At 40.0% G+C, this 15,840-nt stretch overlaps 1 long non-coding RNA gene across 1 annotated transcript in view; it reads left to right on the top strand.

The window, feature by feature from the left end:
- The first annotated feature begins 2,284 nt into the window (after positions 1-2,284).
- LOC102295099 overlaps positions 2,285-15,840 on the top strand; it is a 29,257-nt gene continuing 15,701 nt past the window's right edge. The window contains exon 1 of the long non-coding RNA XR_316859.2: positions 2,285-2,318. This is a non-coding gene — a long non-coding RNA (uncharacterized LOC102295099). The remainder of the gene's footprint in view (positions 2,319-15,840) is intronic.

Genomic DNA, 15,840 nt, shown 5'->3' with positions numbered 1-15,840 from the left:
TAGGAAAAGCATATGTCAAAATAATCCTGTTGTACAAAATCAAGTCATAGCAGATTGTCCTGGATTAATCTGGTGTGAGATTTAATCCACAGGCATTCCTCGCCTGCCACAGAGCTGTGATAATCCCATATCAGACCACGGCTTTCCTAACACATGGCCCTTTTCTACATGATGACAAACAAATACAACGGCCTGAGCATGTGTCAAGGTGATTCAATGTCATGATTCCAAAATGGATTGGCTAAACCAATTAGGCACTGAAAAATAAAAGCAGATGATAAGAAAAAATATTATTATATCCTTTTCAAATAGTTTTTCTTCCTCGTCCTTAGTATGTTGACATGAGAAAAGTAAACGGCTGTGCAGCATTCAACACACGATAACAAATAATCTCCCCCACTGTTCGGCTGCACTCCTCTGGTATCTCACCGTGCTCAGTATTCAAAGCATGAACAGCTTTAGATTACCACTCTTTCTGCATGTGTGTGCAGGGAGGGGAGGGTGTAACTGCCCTTTTCATTGGCCCTTATTGGTAATCAAGCAACATGAAGATCTCTCTGCCTGCAGAAGAGGAAAATGGCTGACTCCGCTGGCCCTGGACCCAGCCTCAGTTTCACACTGTGATTTATGTGACTTATTAGCGGGCCCCCACTGACAGGGCCCATCATCTGAATTATAACTAAGGATTAGGCCCCAGGCTAATGATAGGACCGGGAGGGGGAATCGACCATGTGTTTGGCTGTGGAGTGTTTCCTGTAAACCAGATTACAGGGAACATGCAGTGCTGCTCAAATGTGGGAGACGAGCCCGCACAAAAAATCATGTCTATAAGCACACATGAAGATTAAACGCAGACTGACACACACATACATACCAGCGTTAAACCATCCTATAAGTAAGGGGTTTGCAGCTGTGTAGCTTAGATTATGAATCTGTATTAACCTTGCCAACCAATCAGCTCACTGTTAGCAAGGCTAAAGCACACAAACACACAGATAAGTGCAGATGGACTCACAGTACTTTAAAGCCTGAATGTCGGTGACACGCCGGAAATTCTCATTTGGGTCAATAGTTGGGTAGACATGGCTCGAGGCACTTTTTCATAGTTACTCATTTTTACCGTCGTGGAGTAATGGCACAGTTTGACATGGCCTCTGGCATTAAGACAATCCAATAACAGTACAGCAACCTGACGGATATTGTTTCATTTATAAGAAAACATCACATCTGCTCCCTCCTAGGGAAGACTTTAATTCGGATTGTGTGTGTGTGTGTTCCGTGTCCCAAATGTTACACACCGGAAACAGCAGAAATCACCGGAATCCCTTCTGACAGCTCGCAACCCTGTCATCTAATAAGTAGAATCAATACACCCCAGGTCTGTTATGGACAATATGCGTGTGTTCCCTTTCATGGTCAAACAATATTATAGATGCAGTTCCATTAAGCCATTACCGGTTCAAGGGCAGGGTTCGTAGAATCAATAAGAGTTGAACACATGGCGTTACCCCATAAAGAAGGTGATTCAGGGAAACTACCTTTCCTCTGTCTGTTGTATTTGTCACTTAATAGCAGAATTTGAACCTCTTTCTGGATTGATTTTTTTGGTCCCCCTTCAAATATGTTTCATCCTCGGGGCTCTGATGCAATCCCGCTGTGATATTTGTTACTGTAATGTGTAAAGGATTTCTTGGACTGCAGCAGTGAACGAGGCCTTTTGATTACCAACAGGACCACTAATACGAATCCCTGTTGAACTAAGCAGCGGCGTTGAAGTTGAATCTCCAAGCATGGATCAAAGAAGCCTCTTCCGCCTCCTCCTCCTCCTCCTCCGCCTCCTCCTCCTCCTCCTCCCATTTCCTCCCACTATTTGTGGTAGTCTAATGCTTCTTTGCCCTGCATTTTAACACTGCTGTAATTGGACTTGTTGTTTGTTTGTAGTTTCCCTTGTTTGTTTAGATTATGTTTGAAGCCTGGCTTAATTAAAAAGCGTCCTTGCTGTCAGAACGTCAGAGCATGTGGAAATTTTTTTAGAGAACATCCGTTGTTGAGGAGGAGAAGGGAGGAGGGTTCAGAATAATAAGTAAAGAAATGAAAGTCTATGGAGAAGTGTTATTTTAGCAGGTGACACATGTAGAGTGAAAGATAATGCAAATAAAGTAATTTAATGTGTTTTTTTTTCTTTGTTTCTCTATCCTAATTAAAGTTATAATGCTGTTAAGAGCCACAAACAATTATCAAAACTTTTGCCGCTAACCTTGAATTTTTTTTTTTTTTTTTTTTTTTTAGGGTAAACGGAAACCTCGAAAACTCATTTGGTAAGTTTTGGCCTTTACTGAGTCATTTCCACCCATTTGAGCAAATCGAAGTATAATTGTCACGTTTCAATTCTGCCAACTATTGTGGGACTCTGAAGTGTTTATGATTGAGTCTGGAGAACATAAAGGAAGTTACCAGACCATGCAGGCTAAATATAACATTCGGAGGGTGGTTTTTCCTTAGCGTTCATACACTTACATTTGGCTTTTCTGAGGGGTGTAATGACTTTGCTATGCAGTTTGTATATGCATGGAGGAAATCTGTTGACAGATGGGAGAACGACCGGGCCAGGCCTGTCCTGTGAGATGGAGAAAAGTCTGATGACTCGTTTAGAAATTTCCCAAATGGGTTCCAGACTGAATCACTGGTCTTGTTTAATGGCTATTGATGTTATTATTGTGGATGACTATTAGATCTTGCTGTGCCACTTGAGAGGAATTAGGGAAGAGTAATTTACCAACAAACAGTATGGGCGTGGCAACTCATTTTAAACACAGACCCCATCGTGCTTTTGCTCTGGTAAATGCAGCGTTATATATTTTCTTCTTCTTCATGAGGTAACAATTTTGATTCTTTATTCTGTGAGCACGCGATGCACTGCGGAGCTTTGATCTTTCCACTGCACACATCTGTAAGGGCAAACTAGGCCACATCTTTGTTCTGTGCCAGCGCTTTTGCACCCCTCTCCACTAACCCTCATTCTTGCCAGGCACTAATGTAGATGGTCTGCCTGTGATAGATTACATACTGCAAGCCTGGACGCTGCCAAACACCTACCCTGAGCTAAGTGCAGCAGTCGTGTGAGGGACTGTGTTTCCCTGCATTGTATCACAGGAATTTGTACATTTGAACAATGTCATACTGAAAATCAAATAAACATCACTGTGCCAAATGTATCTCTCAGCCACACCTTATTCTAATAGGTTAAGACAGTTGATCGGCTGGTTAGGGCCAGCTGTCTAGGAAATTATTTTGGCATGTATTTTTCCACTGCTGTGTCCTCCCTCTGTCCTGCAGTCCAATCAATAAAGGCTTTCACAGGGCCATCTGTGTGTGTGTGCGTATGCACAACATTTGTGTGTCAGGGAGGGTGCAAGAGAGATTATGTGAGCAAAGTTAAATAAGAGTGTTTTGTTTTGCCTTTTTCAATTTATGATATTTTTCTATTATGAGTTTGAATTTGGATATTTGGATTTCTGCGTATCCATTCTTAGCTGTTTTACGTGTGCACCTGCAGGAGGCTCTCACATTTTAGTTGTCGCAGATGCTGATTACAGTTATACATGCAGTTATGAAAATGACTTTCAAAACATGTTTCAATTTCATGGTGTATTTCCCACTTTTTTGACTGCTTCCAAATCACATAGTTTTATAAACTACATCTGTTTACCTTTGACTGGCACTGCAGTCTGCAACACTTTTCCGTGGCATAAGAGAGTGTTAGCAACACATGGCAGGTGAGGGTGTCGTTTTTGGGTTCATGTTGGCGCCCGTAATATGAACCAAACTTGTCATTAAATGTACCTGCTATGGCTCGACAAGTTGGCGAACCCTGAAGCCGCTTTTCACATTGAACCACGTTGACCCTCCTCGTAGAGTAAGATCCTTATCCTGGCACTGCTGGTCTGAATGTCAGTGGTGACGCTGAAGACTGAAATGTACAACAATAGACTGTTGATGGGCTTTTTCATGACATTTGTGAGCTTTGTTTGGGCAGTTTCCTAATGTTTTTACAGCTGGGAGTCTCATACTAAGGTTCCGTAGAAGATGCTGAAATATGCTATATTCTTATTTATAAGTCTATTCTTGGTTTACTGCCACTACACTTGCTGATTTGTATTCATCAGAAGAGTTTGGGATTTTTGTGGTCCCGAGATTCATTCTTTCTCTTCAAAGTTCGCTCTGAAATTAGAAAAAGAGCATTCAAATTTGCAGCTCCTCTCTTGTGCAATCATCTACAGAATCATCTCAAGCTTAAGGACAACCTCACTGAATTAACTTCAAGTGATTTTAAATGATTTGGATACAGTTACTTCATGCCTGAACACTATTATGGATGATTCTGGTTATAGCCAATTACTTTTATTAAGGTATTTCTTCTTTATTGACACTGAAGTTTAAAAATATTGGTTCTTTCTGTATTTTATTTTAATATTTATTGCCCATATTCAACTAGTATGTAGATTTAGATGTGTGTGTGTGTGTGTGTGTGTGTGTGTGTGTGTGTGTGTGTGTGTGTGTGTGTGTGTGACACTTTTTCAGACTCATTTTTTTATTTTTTCCCTCAAGAGTCGTATTTTTTCCTGCCTAAATAAAGGTAAAAAAATGAACAAAATAAAAAAAATAATTTCTCTTCAGTTATGTTGTTAAGCTCCTTCAACTTTGTACTATGTCAGTCATTATTAAAATCATCGTAATCCCTGTCATCTAATAAAGTAGAATCAATACAGCCCCAGTCTGTTATGGACAGTATGTGTGTGTTCCCTTTGAAAGTCTAACAATATTGTAGATGCAATTCCATTAAGCCATTACCAGTTCAAGGACATGGTTACTAGGATCAATAAGAGCTGAGTTGAACACGTATCATTACTGGGTAAAGGGATTTCAGGGAAACTACTTTTACTGTGTCTGCTGTATTTGTTACTTAATAGCAGAATTTGAACCTCAGTTTCAACAGATTTTTTTGGTCCCTCTTCAAAAATGTTGTGCCTTTTTCTCATAACTTCTAAATGATCTCGAGTCTTTGTGTAACTGGCAGTCACCCCCTATTGGCCATTTAAAAAGATGCAGTTTTAAGACACTTATTAAGATCAGGTTAGCTTTATTTTTCAGACTCGTAAGCTGTGGCCGTCTGTCATAAGCTTATAATGGCAGCTTCGTGTCCTCTGTTTATCATCCATAGGTGATAAAATTAAAGAAGGGGATTTACCAGACCCTCAATAAGACCCCTCACAAACAACAGTCTCTGGCATAAATTGTTGGTTCTAACCTATACATTATCCTAATTAACAGTTTAATTGCTAATCAACTCAACAATAGGGTGCCTATATCCTGGAGCAAAATGGGGCAGAGTTTGTAGAGAGGCAAGGAACTAGGAAAGGAAAGACTAGGCTGTGCAGAGTGGAAGCCTATCAAGATGACTCAAAATCACTTATTTAGAGAATTTCTGATGTCTTTCTCTTCTCTCACCACTTTCACCTCCGCAGCAGCATCTCCAAACACCAATTAGGGAATAACCTGGGCAGAGTGAGGATGCTCTAATGCATACGGCAAATATTGTGTGCACTCCGCTCCTCTTTCTATCATGTTCAAAGCCATTAGGGACAGTATGTAAAAATTAATTATGTCTGAATGACAGAATGATTGATGATAAATTAAGCTATGTTAAATATCCCATATCTGAAAATGGCTTAATGGTGAGCACTTCCATAGAGAGACAGACTTTACAGTACTCTGTTGAAATGCATTTTGGTGTTAATATTAACGATTTTTAGATTGAGAGTGTCTCAGCATGGCTGTTTAAATGTTTTAAATTGTCCTAAACTTTAGTACTTACACAGATAAACTATTTGAGACCTCATCATTTAAATAAAGAAGAACAATGTTAAAATTGTCTCATTAGGGCTGAATTTTTAAATATATGCTGATTAACACCTATTATTCAAAAGACTTCATTGTATTTTTTTAAATCCCAGAGTTAATATAACGTCTTCTTCTTCTTTTGGCTGCACCACTTAGGGGTCACCACAGTGACTTGCTCTATCTCTAACATCCTTTTTCGTCACATCAACCCTCTGCATGTCCTCCTTCACTAGATCCATAAATCTCTGTGGTCATCCTCTTTTCCTGCTGCCTGGCAGCTCCTTCAACCAATATATCCACTATCCCACCTCTGCATACGCATATATGCACATCTCACCCTTGCCTCTCCAACTTTGTCTTTAAACCGCTCACCGAGCCGTCCCTCTGATGTACTTATTTCTAATCCCGTCCATCCCGCTCATTCCCAGTGAAAATCATGTTCAGCTCTGCCTCCTGTCTTATTTTCAGAGCCACCATCTCCAATCCATACATCATAGCAGGTCTCCATCGTGTAAACCTTCCCTTTCAGTCTTGCTGCTATCCTTCTGTCACAAATCATCCGAGACACTCATCTCCACCCACTCTCCTCCTTACCTCTCTTGTTTCTTGTCCATTTCTTTGGACTGTCTCAGGTATTTAAACGTATTCATTTTCACTACCTCTGCCCCTTGCATCTTCATATTTCCACCTGTCTTCCTTTTATTCACACACGTATGTCTTGCTTCTGCTGACCTTCATCCCTCTTTTTTTCTTAGTGCATACCTCCACCTTTCCAGGCTCTCTTCTACTTGCTCCTAAACTGTCATGGTCCTGGATGGCTGACCCAGTCGAGTTTATTGTCATTATATTCTAGTTTCCTCTGATTTTGTATTAGTTCTTAGGGTTTGGTTCTTGTGGTTAGTGTTTTATTATTCCTACCTGTGTTCTTCCCCCTGTGCTCTGTTCGTGTCCCTGAGTTTGCGTTGTAGAACAGTTTATGAATTTCCTGTTTTACTTTGAAGGTCTGTGTCTCGTCGTGTCTAATTAGCTTCAGCTGTGTTCCCCTCTGGTGTGTCATTCCCTCGTTACCTTGTGTGTATATAGTGTGTGCCTGCCTGTGTTCGTTGTCTCGCCGTCTGTGTTATTTAGTATTACTCCACGTCTCTCTGCCCTGCATTCTCATGTCATCTCCACGTATCATCCCCGTGTCCTTATGTTTTTAGGTTTGTTTATTAGTTTTTCACAGCCTAGGTTTTAGTAGCTCCCTAGTCCTTATTTCCTGTTTTTGTAACTTTGCGGTCAGTGTAAATAAACGCTCACTCGCACACCAGCCAGTACCTGCATTTTGGGTCCTTTTCTCACAACACCACACGACTGCTGCCCCAGCCGTGACACAAACATGCAGACTGTCAATAACATTTATTATTATTGTCATATATTGACTTATTATTACAATAGCACAGCCACTTGATAGCTGTAAAAATATGACTGACTGCATCCTTTCCCTTCATGACCTTCCTTGGGAAAGGAATGTCCTCCATGTCTCTCTGGCATAAGTGTGCTTCTGCTCCGTGTTGGCTTCAATCTTTGTCTATTTACCTCCCCTTGCAGAGAGGAATGGTCCACTTCTATTCCGCTACCTCCTATTGTTTCCTGCAGATAATGTGTGAAATAAGCTCACAAATAAAATGGATAAAATTGAAAAAAATAATTGCTAACACCTCAGTAATAGAGAGCTAGTTGATTGCATCTCTATTTAATTTGACTTCCTACTTGAATCTTTTTTCAGCCACTATTGTTGAAGTGTAACTGCATAGTATTTTAGACTTTCACTCCATTCATGTCACCTTTTATTTGAACAACCATTTCCTGCACATAGTTGTGGGAAATAGAGTTTTGGGATCTCAAGGCACAAGTCTGAGAAAATAAGTTTGCTATGGCACGAGACATTTATATAAAGCGCCGTAATTTTAGCACTAGCTGCTTATGAGGTACTCTGTGCTTCAGCATCAATGGATCCTCATGTCCGTTGTTGCACAGTTGCTTGTCTTCTCTCTTTACGCCGCCAGACACTCCACTAATTGTATGTTGGACCTAAAAGAAATGTGGAGTTGAAATCTCCTGTATTTTGGAGTATGCAAACAGGTCGTCTTTTGCACAAATTTGAACCTCAGTGTGGTTTCAGAAAGGATGTGAAGAAACCCAATCATGTCAACAGCAACAGCAGGCTGCTAAAAACTCAGTGCTGCAGTCCAATGTGGGCGAAGTTCTAAAACCAAGCAACAACCATGCTGTGCTGAGATTGGTTTTTAATTAATACTGGTTAAAAACTAAACAAACCATACAAACAAAAATACAGCTATAACATATCAGTTTATATTTTTGTTAAGAACCACATTTGCAGCATTTCCCCTGACACATCTCTTCCATGCACAGAGGTCCATTATTTATCTTTTTGGAGATACTGGCAGTTTTTGCAGGCCTGTTGTACTTCCTGGATCACATTTTGGACCATTAGAGTTCACTTATTTTCACTCTGAAATAGCGCATTAATATAAAAACCTTCCCCCCCCCAAACAAACACTGCAAATTAGTCCCTGACTCTGTCCTTGTCTCACCCTGACATGAAGAAAACACAGCACTATTGCAAAAATGAGTGATGAATGATTTTTGAATTACCAGAGGCGTCAGGTATTTTCATTGGGCTTTTACCTGCACTGTGATAAGAAATTAGTGTCTGACTTTAATGTTTCCTCTCACAAAATATGAACCTGAAAAATGAAATTGAAATGGGATTTTTTTTTAAGCTTCAACAGTTATTAACCAGAAAGAAAAAAACAAGACTTTTTGCCTCTACCCATCAGTTATGGTGACATGGGTGAAATTAGTGAGCAGGACCGACACACACCTTGTATGAAAGTATCCGGGTACCATTTAAACATTTCTCATATTAAAGTCAGTATTAAGGAGTCATTGAGTAAATGTGTTATAAACCACTGTAAAACGTTTAAAACGGCATGATTCCTTGGTTTGCCCTTCTGTGTTTTCTGAGGCAAGGTCGTGATGTGATTGTAAAACATCCCAAGGTCATCAGAGCGCCCCAGTCCCCAAGGCTTTGCTCCCCATCTGGCCAGGCAAAAATCGAACATCCTGTTTAGCAAGAAAAAGAAAAAAAATGTCAATTTCTCTGTTGATTCAATTAAGGGAAAAGGAGCATGTGAGATAAAGCGAGTGTTATTTATCATGGCTAAGGTAACACTCAATATTGAGCTATGTTAATTAGAATTCTGTAGCTAAAACCAACGTCTATGGGAAGCAGTGCTTCCACAAATAGTTTCTACCTACCAAGATCAATTGATCTGAAGGAAGCTGTACTCTGGATTTCTTAGTAGTGCATGGCTGGTGAGACTAAATCCCCAATAAAGTAACAGCTTGATTAATATCAGTTGTAGAAGAACTATTATAGCTGCAAAGATAGCAATATCAACCATGAACTTTGCACATTTTTCAGTATTTTAGTGTACACATATTTCAGTACAGAGTACACATGTATTGTAGTAAAACTACACAATTTAAAGAAAAAAAAAGACTATTAAACAAAATAATTCAAGTAAGAGCTTGCACTTTCTTTTTTTTGCATTTTACAAGTTGCTATCTTTTTTTATTATTATGTATTTATTTTATTTTATTTTCAGTTGTTACAGATGGGACAGATATGATATGGGGGATAGGACAGGGAGAAGGAAAGAATGAAAGAAAGAGAGGGAGAGAAAGACAAAATAGAGGGGAGAAGCGACAGTGAGAAAGGAGAGAAGAGAAAAAAAAGAAAAGCAAACAAACAAGCAAACAAAAAAGAAAAAAACACCTGGATCACCTGTCGAGAGAAGAAGAAAAACCAGAAGAGAAAACAAACAAAAAAGAACAACATAATAAATACAACACCATCACAATAAACTAGCTAACAGTACTACAAAATATTTTATGTTATTGTGCAGCAATAATAAATATTAAATATATGTGCTTTGAGGTAGCAGCCAAGAAAGGTGTAGCTTGTGTCTGTGAACACCTGTGTGTACACCTGTGTGTACACCTTTGTGGATCAGCACGCTTGTGTTCAAAAGGTTTCTCCATGTAACGATCTGCTAGGGAGTGTGGGGAGCCATGGCCCCGTCCCCCAGGGCATGAAGCGGGTATGGAGGAGATCCAGGCCCCAGACATCCAGAGGGCCCAGAGTACGAGGATCCAAGAAGGACCACCAAAGGGGCAACCGTGCCACGCTCCTGGAACGAGCTGAGGAGAGCCCCAGACGAGGGGTCACCCAGCAGCCACGGAGCAGAGGCCAGAGGGGGTTGCAGTGATGTGCTCGCGGGCTCTGCCGGCAGCCAGCTGTGCCAGAGAGGACCGAGCCCCAGGCCCAGAGGCCTGAGGAATGGGCCCAGCCGGGCCACAGGCACCAGGAGTGAGCTGGTACATACATGAGCGCCCAGCCCCAGACACCAAGAACCACCAACGTACCAACGTCTGAGGGCATCAGCCACCGGCAGGGAGTGTGGTGAGGGGAGATAGGCCTCCATACCTCAGAGAGCTTGAGGTGTTCCCAGAGAGGTGGAGTCTAAGACCCGACCTGACATATAGACACAGACGAACAGGCGCACGCAAACACAAACATGCATTCCCACCCTCACATACACATAAGCAAACATTCGGCACTCACCCAACGTGGAGACAGACAGAAATAGACGCTGTACACACATTCACACTTCCCAAACATACTCTATATCCCAGGTCCAGGTACTTGCCCCTACTTTTGCTTGCACTTTTGACAATTAGGGCCCCAGGTTTTCTACGGTACAGCCTGATTTTTTTTTTATGTTGATGCAACTTTTTTTAATAGGTGAGATTCATCACATGCATTATTACTTACATACAGTACAGCCTGCATTTTAACAGTAATGTGTGAACATTGATGCAACTTAGTGCAGAGTGTAGTAAAGACAGAAAACTCTGTGGAAAACTCATCCAGTGGCCACTCTATTAGCCTTTGAAAGTAAACATTCGAATTTAAATGAAGAGACTTTCCAGACATCTACACTAAGTAAGAAGAAGAGCTGAGACAAGTGTTGCCAATTAGATCTAATAGCAGAAGCCCAAAGGTCGCCTTTTACTTTCAAGTTCTTCGCAAGTCGTCTTTTCATCAGTCGTCATATTTTTTTGTTCCATTTACCTCGATCTGCTTGGACTGACTCGCTTTTTTGGAGCCAGCCACAAGTGGCCACCAGAGGGGAACGGCAGTTTTTTGGCATCTTGGTGTTGGCTTCATTTTTCAGCTCCAGAGGTCTAACATGCTGATTAAATCTATCCTAATTTAAAAAAAAATGTTGGCTCTCATATTTAGGAAGTCAAATCGGGTTAACAAATCCAAAGAAGCTACAGGTGATCAGACAAGAGACAGATACAAGCAGGTAGCAGGCAACAGACCGTATGCAGTGGCAGCTTGGCAACATAATCTGTCTGGCAAAGACTCTGAAAGCCATATATTCACTGGGACTGAGGAGACAACACTGGAAGACAGGTGAATGTGTCAGCTGACCTCTACAGGAGAGAGAAGTATCTAAATATAAATAGAGGGTAAATAAAACCGGTCAGAATATGGAAAATCCCAAAAGATGAACATTTGAAGTAGAAAGAGAAAGATGGAAGACACTGAAAATAGACAAAGCACGAGGTGTCCATTGGCAATGGTGCCTCGATACACCAGGTGTGGTTTTATTGGAAAACACTCATGCTTGGAAGAGTGGCAAAGATTCAACAAGGAAGAATGAATGCTGGTCTAAACAGCAAAGAAATCAGTCATGAGTCTCTTTTGGGATCACTGTGTGCCTCTTTTATTCAGCTGTTGTTTTCTGTTACTTTCACTCATGTTGTAGGTATTTAATTGCCAAAACAACCCAGTATTATATAAGTAACAGCAGATATCCCCAATTTCAACATCTAAGGTACATGAGCACAGGAGTCCCCCCCACCTTCTATTCACACACACACACACACACACACACACACACACACACACACACACACACACACACACACACACACACACACACACACACACACACACACTATACCTAGAGCACTCAAATGATAAAGCAAGAACTCCTGAGATCAAATATCTGACTGTGACGGGGTGATGGCTTGATGGACAGGGTCTTGAATAGACTGAGAAACAGATATAAGTAGTGACTGGCCTCAGGCTCAGGTTCAGATGTAGAAAGTTAGAAGCAAAAACTGTCTCAGTCTCAGAGAGAGGGGCTGGCTAAATCACGGAAACTGATATATACTGAGGCTCATGCTCAGACTCAGACAGAGATGCCAGAATAGACTGGTTATGAGGCACAGGAAGTCTCTGACAGAACGACAGAGCCAGGCTCAGACAGTGACAGATAGTGGCCGCTTTGCACGCCAACACAGACACAACAAACTTCAATGGTATGAAGACAGATATAGCTGAGCTCTTCAGAATTATAAAGAGCTAAGTAAAATATACCTTTTATATGGTGGTATGCTTAAATCTGCAGTTATTTCACTAATTCTATTAAATCTATTAGGTATATGTATGTATGCAAAGTGAAATTTACTCTTTCCAGCTGTTATTAAAGTAAATGTTGGCTTATGCAAATATGATTACTGCACTTCTTGCTCATTACGCTTCTCTATCCTGGTCCCATTTTGGCATGTGTTACCTTGGTTTAGCTTTTGATTTTAAGTATTAGACAGGAAAATGGGGAGAGAGAGAACGGGAAGACACACAGCAAAGGGTCAAAGGTCACACTCAAACCCAGGCCGCTGTATTTTAGCCATGTGGTGTATGATCAGCTGCTTACTCACATAGCTACTGCATTAGTTCTGTTGTCCCTTTTGGGTTCTTCTGAACTTTCTTTCTTTTTTTTTTAATCAAAGCAGTTTCATCTGACATGTTTCCTTTAGTTAACCAAGCCAGGATGGCCTCAGGCACAACCTGACAAATATCCACCCAAATACGCTGAAAACAAGCTTATATCAGCCTGAAACCTTCCCATGTGGATACTGTCATAGGAAGAAAAAAAATGAAAACAGTGATTGATACCCGGGTAATCCATTCCATCATTCCACCCTAATATTGTGGAAAACATAAATAACTGTATACTTTTGAAATTGCCTCCCTTCAACACTCGAGATGACTGACTTGTTCCTCCATGTGTTATTATTGTACACTGACATGTTGCAGACATTAATAACAAATGCCTGTGATTATTAAGCTGGAGCCTTGCATAGAAGCCTAGCATGGATCACACGCATGTAATAGTTTTTGTGAATAATTAATCCGGTATGCTGCACTCCTCAGGATAATAAATATTAACAGTTCATCTGAAGTGCTGTTAGGGACCAGTAGTATCTGCAGCAAAGCTGAATAATTACTCACCTTCTGAAATGTCTGCGGAATCACTCAACCGTTAGCATATTCCCCGTCTGCATGTTCTGTGTACATTTATTACCAGTGACACGCGCATATACATAAACAGTAGTTAATCCTGAAACCAACTGAGTGATCTGTCTTGACTTTGTGTTGTGGGGAAAATGGAGTTTTGTGTTCTTCAGGCAGGAGCGCTCATTCACTGCTGCCCCCGTGTCTCCCGGGCTCACTTTCTAACCACTGCCGCGAAAACACATCAATCAACTCTCATGGCCCGACACTTAGATGGACATGGAATATTGATATGGCTTCTACAATGTGAAGCATGAATATGATCTCTGCCACCTATCAGCCTTTCTTTGCAGCTGCTTTACATAGAGCCACTGAAGTACCGGTAGATGCGTGCATCGGGTGTTTATTTAAAGGTAACTTTTGTGCACAGAAATGCAAGTTAGCAACAGACCGACTGTATTCAAGGCGCAGGAAGTCTTTATAGTAAAAGCTTTAATGCTAAGTGGAAATAACCAGATGTCTATGATACCTTTAATTTGAGCTTATGTTTGCTTTTCACATATTTCTTTTTTGTTCTTACTGTTAACCAGATAATAACTGGACATAGAGGGCTGCCTCCAGTGGTGCTGGTCAAAGTATGGCTATCTCATACAAATGTGCGTCACAGTTCCACAATTAACTGGCGAATGGAAACTCTTCTCTCCAGACAGCTTCTCATTACCCGCCGCGTGTACTTCAAGCACGTCGTCAGTCTTTGCAACTGGGAAAAAAACAAAAGCGTCATTGTCATCATAAATAACCCCTTTTCTCTTTTCGACCATTATCTTTTTTCACCTGGCAGTGCTCGTGTCTTCTGCAGCACTCCATGCATAGAGATTTACTGCTTTATATATCATTTAAGAAACCATTTAAATCAGCTCCCCTTATGTGCATGCAGAGGCAGAATGGTTTTTGTGGATTTATTTCTCCAAATATATGCAGGACGACAGAGATCTTGTCGCAGAAATATAAGCTGACTTGTGTGGGAATATTTACCAGGCGGCTGTGTGTTCAGCATGTTGGTGTAGCTGAACTGAAGAACCAACAATGTGCTGAAAGTGGAATATGTATTAATTTGTTATTAGCCTTAAACGAGAAAAATCCAGTGCAACTGATATTGTCAGTGCCCTTTATACCAGTAACTTAATACAAATAAAATGCTTGGCAATGAAATACAATGCATGCAAACACACCAAATCTCATGCCAGAAAATACTGTTTTGAATTGTAGAATGGCTACTGCCTGTCTCACTCTTCAAAATGATTTAAAGTGGAGAACATTTCCTCCTTTGCCTGACAGCCAAAATGGATCCTGTCCAAAAAGTGTGGTTCCTTCCACCTCCCTAAGCAGTGAATAAGAAAGAGTTTGCAAAGTTCAAACAATGTGCTTCGGGTGATAGCACAGCAGTTAAAGAGACAAAAATCTGATATATTTTGTACATAGAGAAATCCATCATATTTCTCAAGGGGGCAAGAAGATTTTTAAGGCAATGCAATCACCTGTTCTGCACTGTTCCAAAAAATAGTAATGTCAAAGTATCTTACTGTATATTTTACAGTTTTGTAATGTCTTTCAAGAATATCATTAAATTTACATAAGTAGACTGTGATTTTACATGTCAAAGGTAAAATAACATAACATCACTGTAAATATAGTAAAATACAATTTACTTGTTTTTTAAATTTTTTTTTGTACATATGCATATTTAGATTGTAAAAATACATTCAGAAATGTATCATAATTTCACAAAAATTTGTCTGTTATGTGAATGATCTGTTAAATTCAAATGTAATACTATGGAAAAATATATAAAATGATTGAAAATTAATGAGAATAATCAATACATAAAGGAGTATTTGAATTATAATTTTGCTGATAATTTCATGTCATCTAGGTCTGATTCAATAATTCAGAGGTAACAAGTGAAAATATAATTAATAGGAATAAAAACTAAAAAAAACATATAAAACATTGCACGGCCACGCTGTGCTAATTATATATTTCAAAAAATAAATGTGGCGTTAGGAATTGTAATTAATATAAATCTCAAAGTATTCACAACATTCCTGAACAGAAATAGGCCTCTGCACCTGGGGTGAGGGTGTGGCCATGAAAACAATGTGACATGCCATTGGATGTTGGGACACATAATAACATGACGCTAAGCATCGGCCAATGAATGTGAACTAACAACCACAAGGTCGCGGGTATGGCTGTACTGTAGGAAAAAATCCTAATATAAAAGTATTTTACTGTGCATGTCACAGTTTTGTTCTGTTCTTCTAGAATATCATTAAAGTTACGTAAATAGACTGTGATTTCACATTTCAAATGTAAATTAACGTTAAATCACTGTAATGTAATAAAACATAATTTTCATGATTATTAAATGTATCTGTCTGTACATATGCATATTTAGATTGTTAAAATACATTCACAAATGTATCATGATCTCACAA

This window comes from Haplochromis burtoni, unplaced genomic scaffold, assembly GCF_018398535.1.
Source record: "Haplochromis burtoni strain Fernald_Lab_line unplaced genomic scaffold, NCSU_Asbu1 Contig_263, whole genome shotgun sequence".
NCBI classification, from domain to species: domain Eukaryota; kingdom Metazoa; phylum Chordata; class Actinopteri; order Cichliformes; family Cichlidae; genus Haplochromis; species Haplochromis burtoni.
Note: the sequence above shows the minus strand (reverse complement) of the source record. Positions and strands in the feature narration are given on the sequence as shown.